We start from the raw sequence: 14703 nt of genomic DNA, 5'->3' as shown, positions 1-14703 counted from the left end.
CTATGACAGTATATTATAGGTCTTAAAGAGTAAATCTATCAAACATTATCTCGGTCATAAAGATTTGTCCAAAGCTGAGGCCAGTAAAATTCTTCACTGGTACAGCTATATTTTTTCAGAAATATTTTGTGTCCTGTAAGTTTACAGTTCTCTTCCATGCCACTTAAGGAAGAAACTATGAAATGTGACAACACAAATCTCTGACTCTTATTATTTCAATCATATTGGTAATAGTGATTATTTTCATGAAGACACATGTGTTCTGTAATATGTGGCTGTCATTGACCGCTCCTGCCAGAGATTCAGCTACTCCCTGTCAACAGAGCAGCAGTTTCTCTTACTGTTGACAGGGTGGGACTACTAGTATCATGTTGATTGACAGCAGGCTTCCCCCAATTAGGCAATGGAGTGCTGGTTGTCAATCAGCATGACACCAGTAGTCCTGCCCTGTCAACAGGAGGAGAAACTGATACATTGTTGATAGGGAGCAGCTGAATCTCTGGCAGGAGCGTTCAATGACTGGAACCGGGTACAACAGACAGGTAGATGCCTCTGTTAGCAACTACATGTCTTTTTGCCTTTTTTTTTAAAGTCCCGAATATCCCCTTTAACTGGATTATAATGAGGGTAATATGAGCTACAGCCTGGGTTCCAAGGCTCTGGGGGGGCATGGTTAGATTGCCCTCATTCTAATATTTTGTGAGCCACCATCGGCGGCGCTTATAGTCATGCAGGGAGCGTTTCTGAAGCTCCGCTGCCAGCCATAGCCATAGAGAATGACAGAGCAGCAAAAGGTTAGCTCCCGTTGCCTTCTCTGTGACTCAGCCGGCACTGTGAATGAAATGGGGTGGGAGAGATGATATTATATTATAATAAATTAAGGTTAGGAGGTAAGAGAATTGGTATGATAATGATTTGAGGGTGGGGTGGAAGACAAGATATTATAATGAATTGTGGGTAGGAGAGAGGACATGACATAATGACTAGGGGAGCTGTAAAAATAACTCATTCAGGGAAGACTTGTAATTCTAATGAATTGGGAGGATATGTAATTAAAATGAATTGGGGAAATGTAATTATAATAAATTAGGAGGGCATGTAATTATAATGAATAGTGGGACATGTAATTAAAATTAATTGAAGTGGTATGTAATTATGAATTGGGGGACACGTACGGTAATTATAATGAATTGGGGACATGTAATTATAATGAATTGGAGGTCGGTCATGTAATTATAATAAATTGGAGGAGCATATAATTATAATCAATTGGCGGACATGTAATTATAATGAATTGGGAGAGCATGTAATTATAAAGAACTGGAGGGACATATAATTTTAATACATTGGGGGACATGAAATTATAATGAATTGGGAGGGCATGCAATTATAATGAGTTGGGGGACATGTACAGTATTTTTCGGATTATAAGACACACTTTCCTCCTCCCAAATGTGGGATGAAAATGTGGGTGTGTCTTATAATCCAAATGTAGCTTATGGGGGGATGGCTGCGATGGAGCGAGGTCACAAGAGGCAGGGTCGCTGTTGCAGGAGTGGGACGATGCTGCGGGCCCGGGCTGGGAGGAGGGGGTATCCCAGCTCTGTGAGGCTACAGGCCCCAGGCTTTCAGAAAATGTCAGCATTGAGCGGAGTCCTCGCACTTCCCCATTGATTCCTTGCTGTGGACTTTGGGAAAATGGCCGCCAGAGGCGGCACATGCGCAGGTTAAGATCTCGGCTCCCAATATCCATCTTCTTCATCTTTGTACCATCCATCTTTCTTTTGACCATTTTCCCTGCCCCTGCTGCTGAAAAAACATCCCCACAGCATGATACTGCCAGTACCATGTTTCACTGTGGGGATGGTGTTCTTGGGGTGATGAGCTGTGCTGGTTTGGCGCCAGACATAGCGTTTACCTTGGTGGCCAAAAAAGTTACATTTTGGTCTCATTTGACCACAGCAACTTCCTCCATAAATTTGAGAAGTCTCCCACATGTCTTTTGACAATCTCAAAATGAGCCTTACAATTTTTGTGTGTAAGTAAAGGCATTTTTTCTGCCCACTTTTCCATAAAGACCACCTCTATTCAGTGTATGGCTTATTGTGGTCGTATAGATAGATACTCCAGTCTCTCCTTGGGAACTCTGCAGCTACTTCAGTGTTACCTTTGGTCTCCATGCAGCCTCTCTCATTAATGCCTTCCCTGTTTGGGCTGAGAGTTTTGGTGGGCGGCCCTCTCTTGGCAGGCTTGTTGGGGTACGATTTCCATTTGATGATAATGGTGCTCCGGGATTCATCAGAGATTGTGATGTTTTTTTTTCTAACCCAACCCTGACTTGTACTTCTCAACAACTTTGTCCCTAATTTGTTTGGAGATCTCCTTGGTCTTCATGGTGTTTAGTTAGTGGTGCCTCTTGCTTAATGGTGTTAATGGTGCCTCTTGCTTAATGGTGTTGCAGCATCTGTGGCCTTTCAAAAAAGGTGTGTATATACTGACATACCATGTGACGCTTGCTTAGATTATACACAGGTGGACTTCCTTTCACTAAGCATGTGACTTATGAAGGTAATTGCTTGCACCAGATATTTTTAGGGGCTTCATAGCAAAAGGGGTGAATACATATGCACATGCCAATTTTTAGTTATTTGATCCCATAAATTTAATTTATGCCTATATTTTTCTTACTTCACTTCACCAAGTTAAACTATTTAGTGCTGATTAGTGATGAGCGAGCATGCTCGCTACTGCTTGGTACTCGCCCGAACATCTCACTGTTCGAGATGCTTGTCGAGTACTTCTGGGATGCTTGGGCGGGAGCTCGAGTCCTCGCTCTGCATGTTTGGTGCTGTTTACACAGCGATTAAACATGCGGGGATTGCCTGCCACTCACTGAAATGCCGCAGCCATGTTGGTTGTGGCATTACAGTGATTGGCTGGCCGTATAGCGTCATCGGGTCTATATCAGAACTGGTGACCCTATGCTCATCACAGTCTACCCTTTAGACATTCCGAGTAGGGAGAGGTGCTGCTGAGCTAGGGAGAGAATTGGCGGTTTATTTAGTTAGGTAATAGGTATTCCATAGCAATATATATCCTGGTGACAGCAGGAGTTAGGCAGGCAGAGTTTGTGGCGAGTGTTATGATCTGCTACAGGGACTAAGGAAAAACAGGAGATCTGTCCCTACAATAGAACTAAACTAGATCCCTACGATGTAACGGGGAACCTGATCCTGCGATCAGACCCGCTAAAGTCCTCGGCTAGTCTGTACGAAGACCTATAGATGTGAGGGAGGGATCCCTACAAGAACTAGGGACTGGGATAAGTTGGACACCTCCTAGCAGAAATAGTAACAGTCAAAGACAAACACACAACAAAAAGCATAGAGGTCAGAAGACCTAGCAAAACTAACAGAGAACGGCAACAGAGCACCAAGCTAGCTCAAGAGTAGTAAATACAATGAAGTCCAGCAACACCAGGATTAAATAGGCAAAAATGGTCATGTGACCAGCAAACTAAAAAAAACCTAACAGGAGAGTTCTAACAGTACCCCCTCTTCTAAGAGGATCCTCCGGATCCCCTAGGCCCAGGCTTACCAGGAAACCTCCTGTGAAAAGCTCTGACAAGTCTGGAAGCAGAAACATCATCCACCCTCACCCATGAGTTATCCTCAGGTCCGAAACCCTTCCAAGCGACGAGATACTGCAAACTCCCTCTATACCGTCTAGAATTTAGGATGCGGGAAATTTCATATTCCCCGTCCTCCACCACCGGAGGAACAGTGGCAGAGGTGTCACCATCCGACACATCAGCTTTTTTCAACAGAGAAACATGAAACACCGGGTTAATCTTCCAGGACGTAGGAACCTCCAACCTAACAGCAGATTGGTTAACTATCTGAAGCACCTTAAAGGGCCCTACGAACTTGGGACCCAATTTTTTAGAAGGAATCCTCAATCGCAGATTCTTAGAGGACAACCAAACCATGTCACCAACAGCAAACAAAACCTCTTGCCGTTTCCTATCAAAGTACCTCTTAGATTTTTTGTTAGCCTCCTGAAGATTACCACGCACATCCGTCCAAACTCTCTCCAAATCACCGGAAAAACTCTCCTCCTCAGGCACAGCCAAAACCAATTTGGAGAATGACCCAAAAGACGGATGTCTCCCAGAACAACAAAGAAAAGGCGAACACCCAGCAGAAGAGGATGTATGGTTGTTAAGAGCAAATTCAGCAAGTGGCAGAAACTCAGACCACCCCTCTTGATTGTCTGCCACAAAACAACGCAAGAACTGCTCAACATCCTGGTTATGCCTTTCTGTCTGGCCATTAGACTCAGGATGATATCCGGATGAAAACGACAAATGAACTCCCAACCTGTCACAAAAGGCACGCCAAAAACGAGCCACGAACTGAGGTCCCCTATCAGAAACAATGTCAGTAGGAACTCCATGTAGTCTGACAATTTCCTTGACAAAGGCCTTAGCGAGTGTCTTAGCGCAAGGCAGTTTGATGTAGGGAACCAAGTGACACATCTTGCTAAAACGGTCCACGACCACCCAGATGACCGTGAAACCTTCAGAGGGGGGAAGGTCAGTAATAAAGTCCATAGCCAGATGTGTCCAAGGTGCACTAGGAACCTCCAGAGGGCAAAGCAACCCCGCAGCAGGAGCATGCGAAGACTTGGATCTAGCACACACAGTACATTGGCGCACCCACTTAATGACTTCCTTCTGCCATCCAGGCCACCAAAAACTGCGACCCACAAGTCTCTTGGTCTCAGAAATTCCTGGATGACCTGCCAACCGAGACTCATGACACTCAACAAGCAAATCTCTCCTAAAGGTCCTAGGCACAAACAACCTCCCATGGGGAGTGTTAGATGGGGCATTCTCCTGAGCTTTAAGAATCTCATCCTCCAAAACGGAGTCCAAAGCAGCAATCACAACACCTTCTTGTAAAATGCTCTCCTCTTCCTCCTCAACACCGACCATGGAAGAAAAGCTGCGAGACAAAGCATCCGCTTTAACATTCTTGGTACCCGGGATGTAAGTAACGGAAAAATTAAACCGCGAGAAAAAAAGTGCCCACCTAGCCTGACGGGCATTCAAGCGCTTGGCAGCATCAAGATAGATCAGATTTTTATGATCAGTGAAAACCTGAATGGGAAATTCAGCACCTTCCAAGAGGTGACGCCAGTGTTCAAATGCGAGTTTAATCGCCAGCAATTCCCGATTACCAATATCGTAATTAAGTTCAGTCTCAGAAAATTTTTTTGAAAAAAAGGCACAAGGATGTACTCCATCCTTGTTTTCCTGAGACAACACCGCACCGACCCCCACCGAAGAAGCATCAACCTCAACCAAAAACGGCTTAGTCACATCAGGCTGCATAAGGATGGGAGCAGAGGTGAACCTCTCCTTTAGAAACACAAAAGCTTCAATGGCCTCAGAAGTCCACTGAACCGCATTAGCACCTTTCCTGGTGAGATCGGTCAGCGGTTTGACAATAATAGAAAAATTTTGTATGAATTTTCTGTAATAATTGGCGAAAACCAAAAACCTCTGTATCGATTTCAAACCAATAGGCCTAGGCCATTCCTGCACAGCTTGAACTTTAACCGGGTCCATCTCAAAACCTTCACTGGAGATAATGTAGCCCAAAAAACTAATTCTCTGTGCAGCGAACTCACATTTCTCCAGCTTAGCAAAAAGCGAATTGTCCATTAATAACTGTAATACCTCACGTACGCTCCGCCAATGAGACTCCAGATCAGGCGAATAAATCAGAATGTCATCCAAATACACAACCGCATTTTTGCCGATTAAAGGTCTAAGGATGTCATTAATAAGATTCTGAAAAAATGCTGGAGCATTGGTAAGACCAAATGGCATCACCAGATTCTCAAAATGACCCACAGGAGTGTTAAAAGCAGTCTTCCATTCATCACCCTCCTTCATGCGCAACAAATTGTATGCCCCCCGGAGATCAATTTTAGAGAACCACTTGGCCCCCACTAACTGGTTAAATAAATCAGGAATCAATGGCAGTGGGTAAGTATTGCGTACAGTAATTTTATTAATCTCACGAAAGTTCAGACAAGGACGTAAACCGCCATCTTTTTTTTTTACAAAAAAAAATCCAACAGCCACAGGAGACTTGGAAGGCCTAATGTGACCGGCGGCCAAGCTTGTCTGTATGTATTCCTCCAAAGCCTTTCTCTCAGGAATAGTAAGATTAAATAAACGACTTTTAGGAAGAGTCGCTCCAGGGACAAATTCAATGGTACCATCATAGTCTCTATGGGGAGGCAAAATTTGTGACTCCTCCTCAGAAAAAACTTTCCAAAAATCCTGAATAGGTACAGGTAATTCCCCTTTTTCCACCGCAGCAATACGTCCGTTACAACACTTGTCATAACACTTAGGGCTCCAGGACTTAATTTCATTGGTAGACCAATCCAGTACAGGATTGTGCAATTTTAACCAGGGTAACCCCAATATTACTGGAGAAGGCAAATTATCCAATACCACCAAATCCAAATTCTCTTGATGAATACCATTAATAGTGAGGGGAAATTCACAGACCTTATGAGTAACACTCTTCAAGGGAGAGCCATCAACAGAAACCACAGCAATAGGGGATGACAAAGTTTTAGGTTCTAATCTAAGTTTTTCCAAGAATCCCCCATCAATCACATTCAGAGTAGAACCACAATCCACAAATACCCGAAATTCAATTAATTAATCCTGAGCAGCGGTAGTAGCAGATAGGAATACTCCCTTAGAATTTAAACAGGCAATACGTGCATGACTGACCATTTTTTTTTCTTTCTTCATACGAAGCACACAGTTCTTAATAAAATGACCAGAATTTCCGCAATAGAAGCACAAGCCTTCAGAAAGCCTGCGGTCTTTTTCCTGAGAGCGGGGTGCCATCGCCCCAATCTCCATCGGCTCTCCATTGTCAGCACAGACCCTCTCAGGACTCGGAGCTGACATAGCAGAGGATTTGCTCTCATTAACCCTTGCACGCAGTCTCCTGTCCACCCGTATAGCTAATTGCATTGCCTCCTGCAAGTTTCCAGGTGTGGGATAAGCAATCAGTAAATCCTTAACCCTTTCACCTAGCCCTGCAAGAAACAAGCTTTTCAAAGCTGAATCGTTCAACCCCACCTGGGCAGACCACCGACGGAAGTGAGAACAATATTTTTCCACATTACCTGATCCTTGCCTCAAACGTCTCAATTCAGACTCAGCAGATGAGACACGATCAGGATCATCGTACAACAAACCCAAAGCAGAAAAAAAACTATCCACTGATCTAAAGCACGGATCACTAGGTTGGAGAGAGAAGGCCCATCCCTGAGGATCTTTGCGCAAAAGTGACATTATGAACCCTATGCGCTGTGATTCATCACCAGAGGATCCGGGTCTCAAACGAAAATACAATAAACAAGCATTTTTAAAAGAAAAAAAATCTTGATGTTCGCCAAAAAAAAAATCAGGCAGACGTACCTTAGGTTCCACAAAATGTGCTCCAGAACAGCTACTCACGTGTTGTTGGAGCTTGGCCACCTCCAGAGAGAGTCCCTGCAGGCGTTGAGCCAAATCTTGAACCGAGACCATGATGGAAAACTGGAGGTCTTTCCTTAGAGAAATTTTATTTTTTTATTTTTTTTTTTTTTAGGGCTGGACTTATGTAGCACCCTGAGGATTCGGCTGCTACAGGGGTATTGCACCTCAACCCAGAGGTGTGGTATTCCACTCCCGGGTAAGGATGGAGTGTGGAACTGAGCTCAGTTAGCTGCATGCACTACACACATCCCATTTCCGAGGAACAGACCAACGGTACTCCCACTTAGAAATGTGCAGGTACGACCGAGTCTGTTCCTGGCTGGAGTGGGAGGGGGGTGGTACATCCCAGTAGTGTAGGGGCAGATAGGGGGAGCAGCCTGGGTAAAGATAGGAGCTCATTGGGTGCTGGTCACCTGAGCTCACACATAGAGGGAGTATATAAGGTGGGCACCATCTAAGATCAGGGTCAGTCAGTCAGCCAGTGAGCCACAGTCAGTCTGTCAGCTACAGTCAGTCTGTCAGAGTGTAACTGGAGGAGCAGAGCAGAGGAGCAGAGAAGCCCCAGGCCCGGAGAGAGAGAGAGGAGAAAGAAAGAAAGACCCAGAGGGGGAGACAGAAGGAACTCTGAGAACCCAAGTACAACCCCAGGGTGAAGAGTTGGCAACAGGGTACCGGATCCCAAACTGGTGGGGGCTAAAGCATACCTCAGCCAGAGACCGGAGGCCGTGGGCAGGATCTGCCACGGCCACCCACCACATCCACCCTGAAGGCAAACCACGTGTAGGGTCAGGGAACCCAAGGCCAAGGGTCTCCCAACAGAAGGCCCGAGGGAGCTGGACCTAGGTGGATCCCTGGTGGGGACGGCCAGAAGAAAGGACAAGAAGGAGGGCTCAGGGACACGCTCCGGACTTGCTTGGGGGTTGGCTGAATCCAGGACCTGGTGGACGCAGCACGGCTCGGGTGGTCGCTCAAGGCCGGAGTGACCGGAACATCTGCAGTAAGTAAACACCCTGAACTGCACAACCCGACTCTGTCTTTAATTATCATCTACGCTGCACCACCACAACCCCCATCCTCTGCACCTGACCCCCTGAGGCCATACCCCTCCCGTTGGGGGTTATACTATCTAAAGCTGCACCAACACCATCAGCCTCAGCGGACCCTGCTGCAGCGGCGGCCGTAGTGACCGCAATCCAACGTGTGGCGTAGTCGACATAACGAACTTTGTAACATCTGTAGGACTGCCACATACTCTGAGCTTGACACCCTGGGCACGGACCGGGTCACAGCCACTCAGAGACTACAACCCCCATCTGATCCGGCTCCGGGTATTCCCCTAAAGAATATGGCCCAGGGGGCGCGTCACTTACTGTTATGATCTGCTACAGGGACTAAGGAAAGACAGGAGATCTGTCCCTACAATAGAACTAAACTAGATCCCTACGATGTAAAGTCCTCGGCTAGTCTGTACGAAGACCTATAGATGTGAGGGAGGGATCCCTACAAGAACTAGGGACTGGGATAAGTTGAACACCTCCTAGCAGAAATAGTAGCAGTCAAAGACAAACACACAACAAAAAGCATAGAGGTCAGAAGACCTAGCAAAACTAACAGAGAACGGCAACAGAGCACCAAGCTAGCTCAAGAGTAGTAAATACAATGAAGTCCAGCAAGGCCAGGAGGGCGGAGCCGGATTAAATAGGCAAAAATGGTCATGTGACCAGCAAACTAAAAAAAACCTAACAGGAGAGTTCTAACAGCGAGTGTATAGAGCAGAATAGGGTCCATTGCATGTTCTGTCTGCTGCTGTTACAGATATCCATAGACCTAGATATCAGGGCTGATATTCTTTTTGCTCTTAATTCTGATTGTCTGCTTAAAAAGCAATATAATTCAACATTTTACTGCTCCATTTGCTTGTTAGCAGAATACAGCCAGATTTGGTTGATTTTATTCGTGTTGCTATATTGTGGAAGCAGAGAAACTTGTCCATCAGACGTGATCCGATATTACTGCGGTAATAATTGTGACATTTTTTGGAGCATGCCAAATATTACACTCCATTTAATGTCTGCCAGTTGTGTGTTGTTCAACCTATGCACAATGCACACTTTGTCGCTGACCAATACCGTACTAGGCAATACCGTACTGTACTGCCTAAAACCGTGGTCATCAGATGTGATCCGATATTACTGCGGTAATAATCGTGACATTTTTGGAAGCGTGTCAAATAATACACTCCATTTAAAGTCTGCCAGTTGTGTGTTGTTCAACCTATTCACACTTGGTCACTGACCAATATCATACTACAAGGCCACTGCCTAAAACCGTTGTCATCAGACGTGATCTGATATTACTGCGGTAATAATCGTGACATTTTGGGGAGCATGCAAAATATTACACTCCATTTAATGTCTGCCAGTTGTGTTTTGTTCAACCTATTCACACTTGGTCGCTGACCAATACCTTACTACACGACCACTGCCTGAAACTGTGGTCATCAGACGTGATCCGATATAATCGTGACATTTTTGTGAGCGTGCCAAATATTATACTCCATTTAAAAAGGGCAAGGCACGTGGAATGGGACGGGGAAGTGGACATGATGGTGATGGTGCACGCAAAGGCCGAGGCAGTGGGCCAGCTGAAATTGTGAATGCTGAGGGAGCACAACAAGCATCCACATCATGTTGCCCTACCTTCCTGTCCCACTTTGTAGGGTGCCACGGAACACCACTATTGAAGCCAGAGCAGTGTGAAAAGGTTGTTGGTTGGATAGCAGATAATGCTTCCATTCAGGTTCCCACCACCACCACCCTGTCTTCCACATGGTCCAGTACCAGTAGCCTTGAGTCTGGACCACATATTCCTTACCCTGATCCTCCTTACTCCCACCATGCTGAGTGCCCGAAGGCAAGTGATCCCACACTTGGACACTCCAAAGAGCTGTTCACTTTTCCATTTATAGATTCGGGCCTCTCGCCCGAACCCGCATCCAGCGGGGCAAGATGAGATCGCGTGTAGCGATGTCCAAATATTTGAGCAGCCACGGTCACTCAAAGGCGACGGTGGGAAACTGCAATTACTGTCACAAGAAGTGGATTATGATGATGAGACACAATTGCCAGCAACTCAGGAGGAGGCCCAGGGTGCGTACGTGGAAGACGAGGTGGTGGATGAAGAAGTCACTGACCCAACCTGGCAAGGTGACATGCATAGTGAGGACAGCAGCACAGAGGGCGAGGGAGGCATAGCACAACAACAGGCAGAAAAAAGCAGTGGCGTGGCCACAGACACAAGCCAGGCAACTGTGAACACCAATACGAGGGAAGTTGCCAGTCCAACTGTTAGGTCTTCCAGAGTCTGGCTCTTTTTTAAAGACTGTCCAGATAACCCCAAAAAGGCCATTGCAACATCAGCCATGTCAGCACCAACAGGGGCAGCAAAACTACCAGCCTGAACACCACCAGCATGCTCAGGCACATGACAGCAAAGCACCCGACTAGTTGGGCCGAACACCAGGGTCCATAAACTGTGTCTGCGGTTGACACCATTGCCTTTTCTGAGGTTATGTGTACACGCCAATCCCTTGTCCATGGCACAGGCAAACATGCCTCCTACCCTGCACCTGTCATTGCACACTTGCAACCACCACCATCAGCAACCATGTCCACGTCCTTGTCCCAGCGCAGCGTTCAGTTGTCCCTACCACAGTCCTTTGAACCCAAGCGCAAATAAGCAGCCAACCACTCACAGTACACAGCACTAAACTGTCACATTTCTCGAATGCTTGCACTTGAAATGTTGCCTTCTAGGCTCGTGGAGACGGAATCTTTCTGCAACCTCATGGCGGTGGCCGTCCCTCGGTACTCGGTCCCCAGTCGCCACTAGGTCTTCTGGTGTGCTGCCCCCGCCTTACACAAGCAAGTGTCCCAGAGCATTATCCGTGCCATCAACAAAGCAGTTACTGGGAAGGTCCACCTAACCACGGACACTTGGACAAGTGCTTGTGGCCAGGGATGGTACATCTCGCTGACGGCACACTGGGTTAATATAGTGGAATCTGGGACCCAGCCGGACCCTCATGATGCAGAAGATTGCAGGCCCTTGGTCAATCAGGGTTGCGCCCACGTTCTACAGCTCCTGCACCTCCTCCTCTTCAGCCTCCATCTCTGAAATGACCACATCAGTCAGAAACTGGAAGCACTGCGGGACAAACTGCACACCGCTGCAGAGTTGTTGAAGCTGTAGCAGGAAGATCTGTGGCTGTCACCACTGAACCTACAGCCAGGCATGGTCATGTGTGACAATGGCTGGAACCTGGTGGTGGCTCTGAAGCTAGGCAAGCTCGCACAAGTACCATGCCTGGCCCATGTGCTGAACCTAGTGGTTCAGTGGTTTCTCAAAACCTACCCGGTTCTGCCTGAGCTGCTTGTGAACATACACCACGTGTGTGCCCATTTCTGAAAGTCAACTACAGCTTCCGCCGCCCTCGCCATGCTTCAGCAGCGTTTGCAACTTATAGCTCATTGACTGGTGTGCGATGTCACCACGCATTGGAACTCAATGTTGCATATGTTGGGAAGGATTTGTGAGCAGCAGAAGGCAGTTTTTGAGTACCAGCTTCAACACTCCCATCAGTATTCAGGTCAGCCTCCGCACATAAGAGCTGATGAGTGGGCATGGATGTCTGACATCTGTGCCGTTCTCCAAAACTTTGAGGACTCCACCAAGATGGTGAGCGGTGATGACGCCATAATTAGCATCACCATTCCACTTCTCTGTCTACTGAAATGCTCTCTGCTCACAATTAAAGAGGAGGCATTGCAGGCGGAACACAATGAGATGGAGCAAGGAACTATACAGGGTGATGCCACACAGCCCAGCCTCATCTCATCTCAATGCGGATTGAGTGATATTGAGGAGGAGGAAAAGGAGGAACAGGAGCTGTTTTCCTGCGCTACAGAAGGTATTACCCACACAACAGTCATACCGTTTGTTCAGCATGGATGGCCTGAGGAGAAGGAGAATGAGGAGCAGGACCAAGAGTGGTGGAGGAGGAGGAGAGCATGGACAGTTTTCCTCTTGGTCAGGACAGGGAAGTCTTGGCTGTTAGCAGTCTGGCACACATGGCTGACTTTATGTTCCGCTGCCTTTCCCGTGACCCTTGCATTGTACGCATTTTGGGCATCAGTAATTACTGGTTGGTCACACTTCTAGACCCACGCTACAAGGAGAACCTTCTACCTCTGCTTCCCGTGGCGGAGAGGTCTAATAAAATGTTGCAGTACCAGAAGGCCTTTGTTGAGGAATTATTAAAAATATTGCCATCTGAAAACGCTAGCGGCAGAGGTCACAGTTTGTTGGACAACAAAGGAGTACATGCGAGGGAGACACAAATATGATGCAGCAGAGACAAGGGAACACTGTGAAAGATGTGGGACAGTTTTCAGAGACCCTCCCAGTGCCCAGGCCCTGATGAACGGGGTACTTTGACAAGGAGGGAAAAGTTTTAGAAAATGCTGAAGGAGTACCTTGCCACCGTACCAACATCCTCCGTGATTCCTCTGTGCCTTATAACTATTGGGTATCCAAGCTGGATACGTGGCATGAACTAGCTCTCTATGTCTTGGAGGTCCTGGTCTGCACTGCCGCTAGCATTTTGTCAGAGCGGGTTTTTAGTGCCGTTGAGGGTATTATAACTGATAGGCACATCCGCCTTTCAACTGAAAATGCTGACAGGCTGACTCATCAAAATGATCAAGGGCTGGATTGGGCCAGACTTCTCAACACCACTGGATGACAGCAGCAGAACATAAAGTCAAACACAGTGTTTTTTAGGTGGTTTATTTCCATGCACCTCTTCACACCCAGTCATGGGTATACGCTCCCTGATTTAATCTATTTTATGTTACCCTCCCCCTTCTCCTTCTCCTCATCCTCCACCACCATATCAACAGGTTGACCATCATGCAACACCCACATAATTTTTTTAAGGGTGTTTATGATGCCCATGGGATTTTTTTTAGAGGCCTACCTCTAACATTCTGTATGTTATACAGTATGTTCTTCTATACCCCCAGGAGTAAATGTTTTTCAGCCCATGCACTTAGTGGGCATTACCACTATAGGAGACCCACTCCTTAATAATGGGAACAATTTTTTTAATGAGGACCTCCTCGAAGTATCTTCAAAGGGGTATTGGAGTGCGTCCAAATTTTTGGCAGTCCTTGGAGTTACTGCATGGGCATTATCACTATAGGAGACCCACTCCTTTATAATGGGAACATTTTTTTTTACTGAGGCCCTCCTCTATGTCTCTTCAAAGGGGTATTGAAGTGAGTCCAAATTTTTGGCAGCCCTTGCAGTCACTGCATATGCAATAATAGTATAGGAGACCCACTCCTTAATAATGGGAACAACAAATCATAGCTGGCTGATGGCCCTCTAACAATAGTAAGGGCCGCCTGATGGCCCTATAAAAATAGTCTTTGTGACTTTCAGAGTCCCTCCTTCATAAATGAAACAGGATCTGTCTGATCATGTCTCACACACCACATGGCCAGATAAGGTAGTAAAATGTTAAAATTACATTTACTGGTGAATGTATTTTTCACCGTTGAAAGCAATGCAAAAGTGCAAAAATGCTATGTGTGAACATAGCCCAAGGTGTGGAGGAGCATTTTTTGTTTTTGGTTATTTATTTTGCCTTATATACAAGTCATAAACCTGGAAATAATGTTCTTTAACAATTTTCTAGGAAAATCCATTTTGGCTTTGCTTTTGTATGTTTTATTGTGAGTCTGTAAAAGTGGCGTAATACTCTAACAACATTTTTCACAGCAGTGACCTGGGAGTCTGAGATGCTTCCAGGGTTCTTCCCCATGCTGTTCCCATATCATTTGAGCACTGTTTCCATCGATTTGGCCAATTTTTAGGCCCCCTCCAGACCTCTGGGGGGGCGCTGGAAAATGCTCGAGTTTCCCATTGACTTACATTGGGCTTGTTGCTTGGGTCGTGCACCCGAGCATTACGATTTGCTCGACCCGAGCAATGAGCACCCGAGCATTTTAGTGCTCAGTCATCACTAGAGCTGAAGCATGTGTTTTGCGGTCACGTGACCA

The sequence above is a fragment of the Phyllobates terribilis genome, unplaced genomic scaffold (assembly GCF_046119375.1).
Source record: "Phyllobates terribilis strain yellow unplaced genomic scaffold, ASM4611937v1 Scaffold_1__5_contigs__length_1240528914, whole genome shotgun sequence".
In the NCBI taxonomy this organism is placed as follows: domain Eukaryota; kingdom Metazoa; phylum Chordata; class Amphibia; order Anura; family Dendrobatidae; genus Phyllobates; species Phyllobates terribilis.
Note: the sequence above shows the minus strand (reverse complement) of the source record.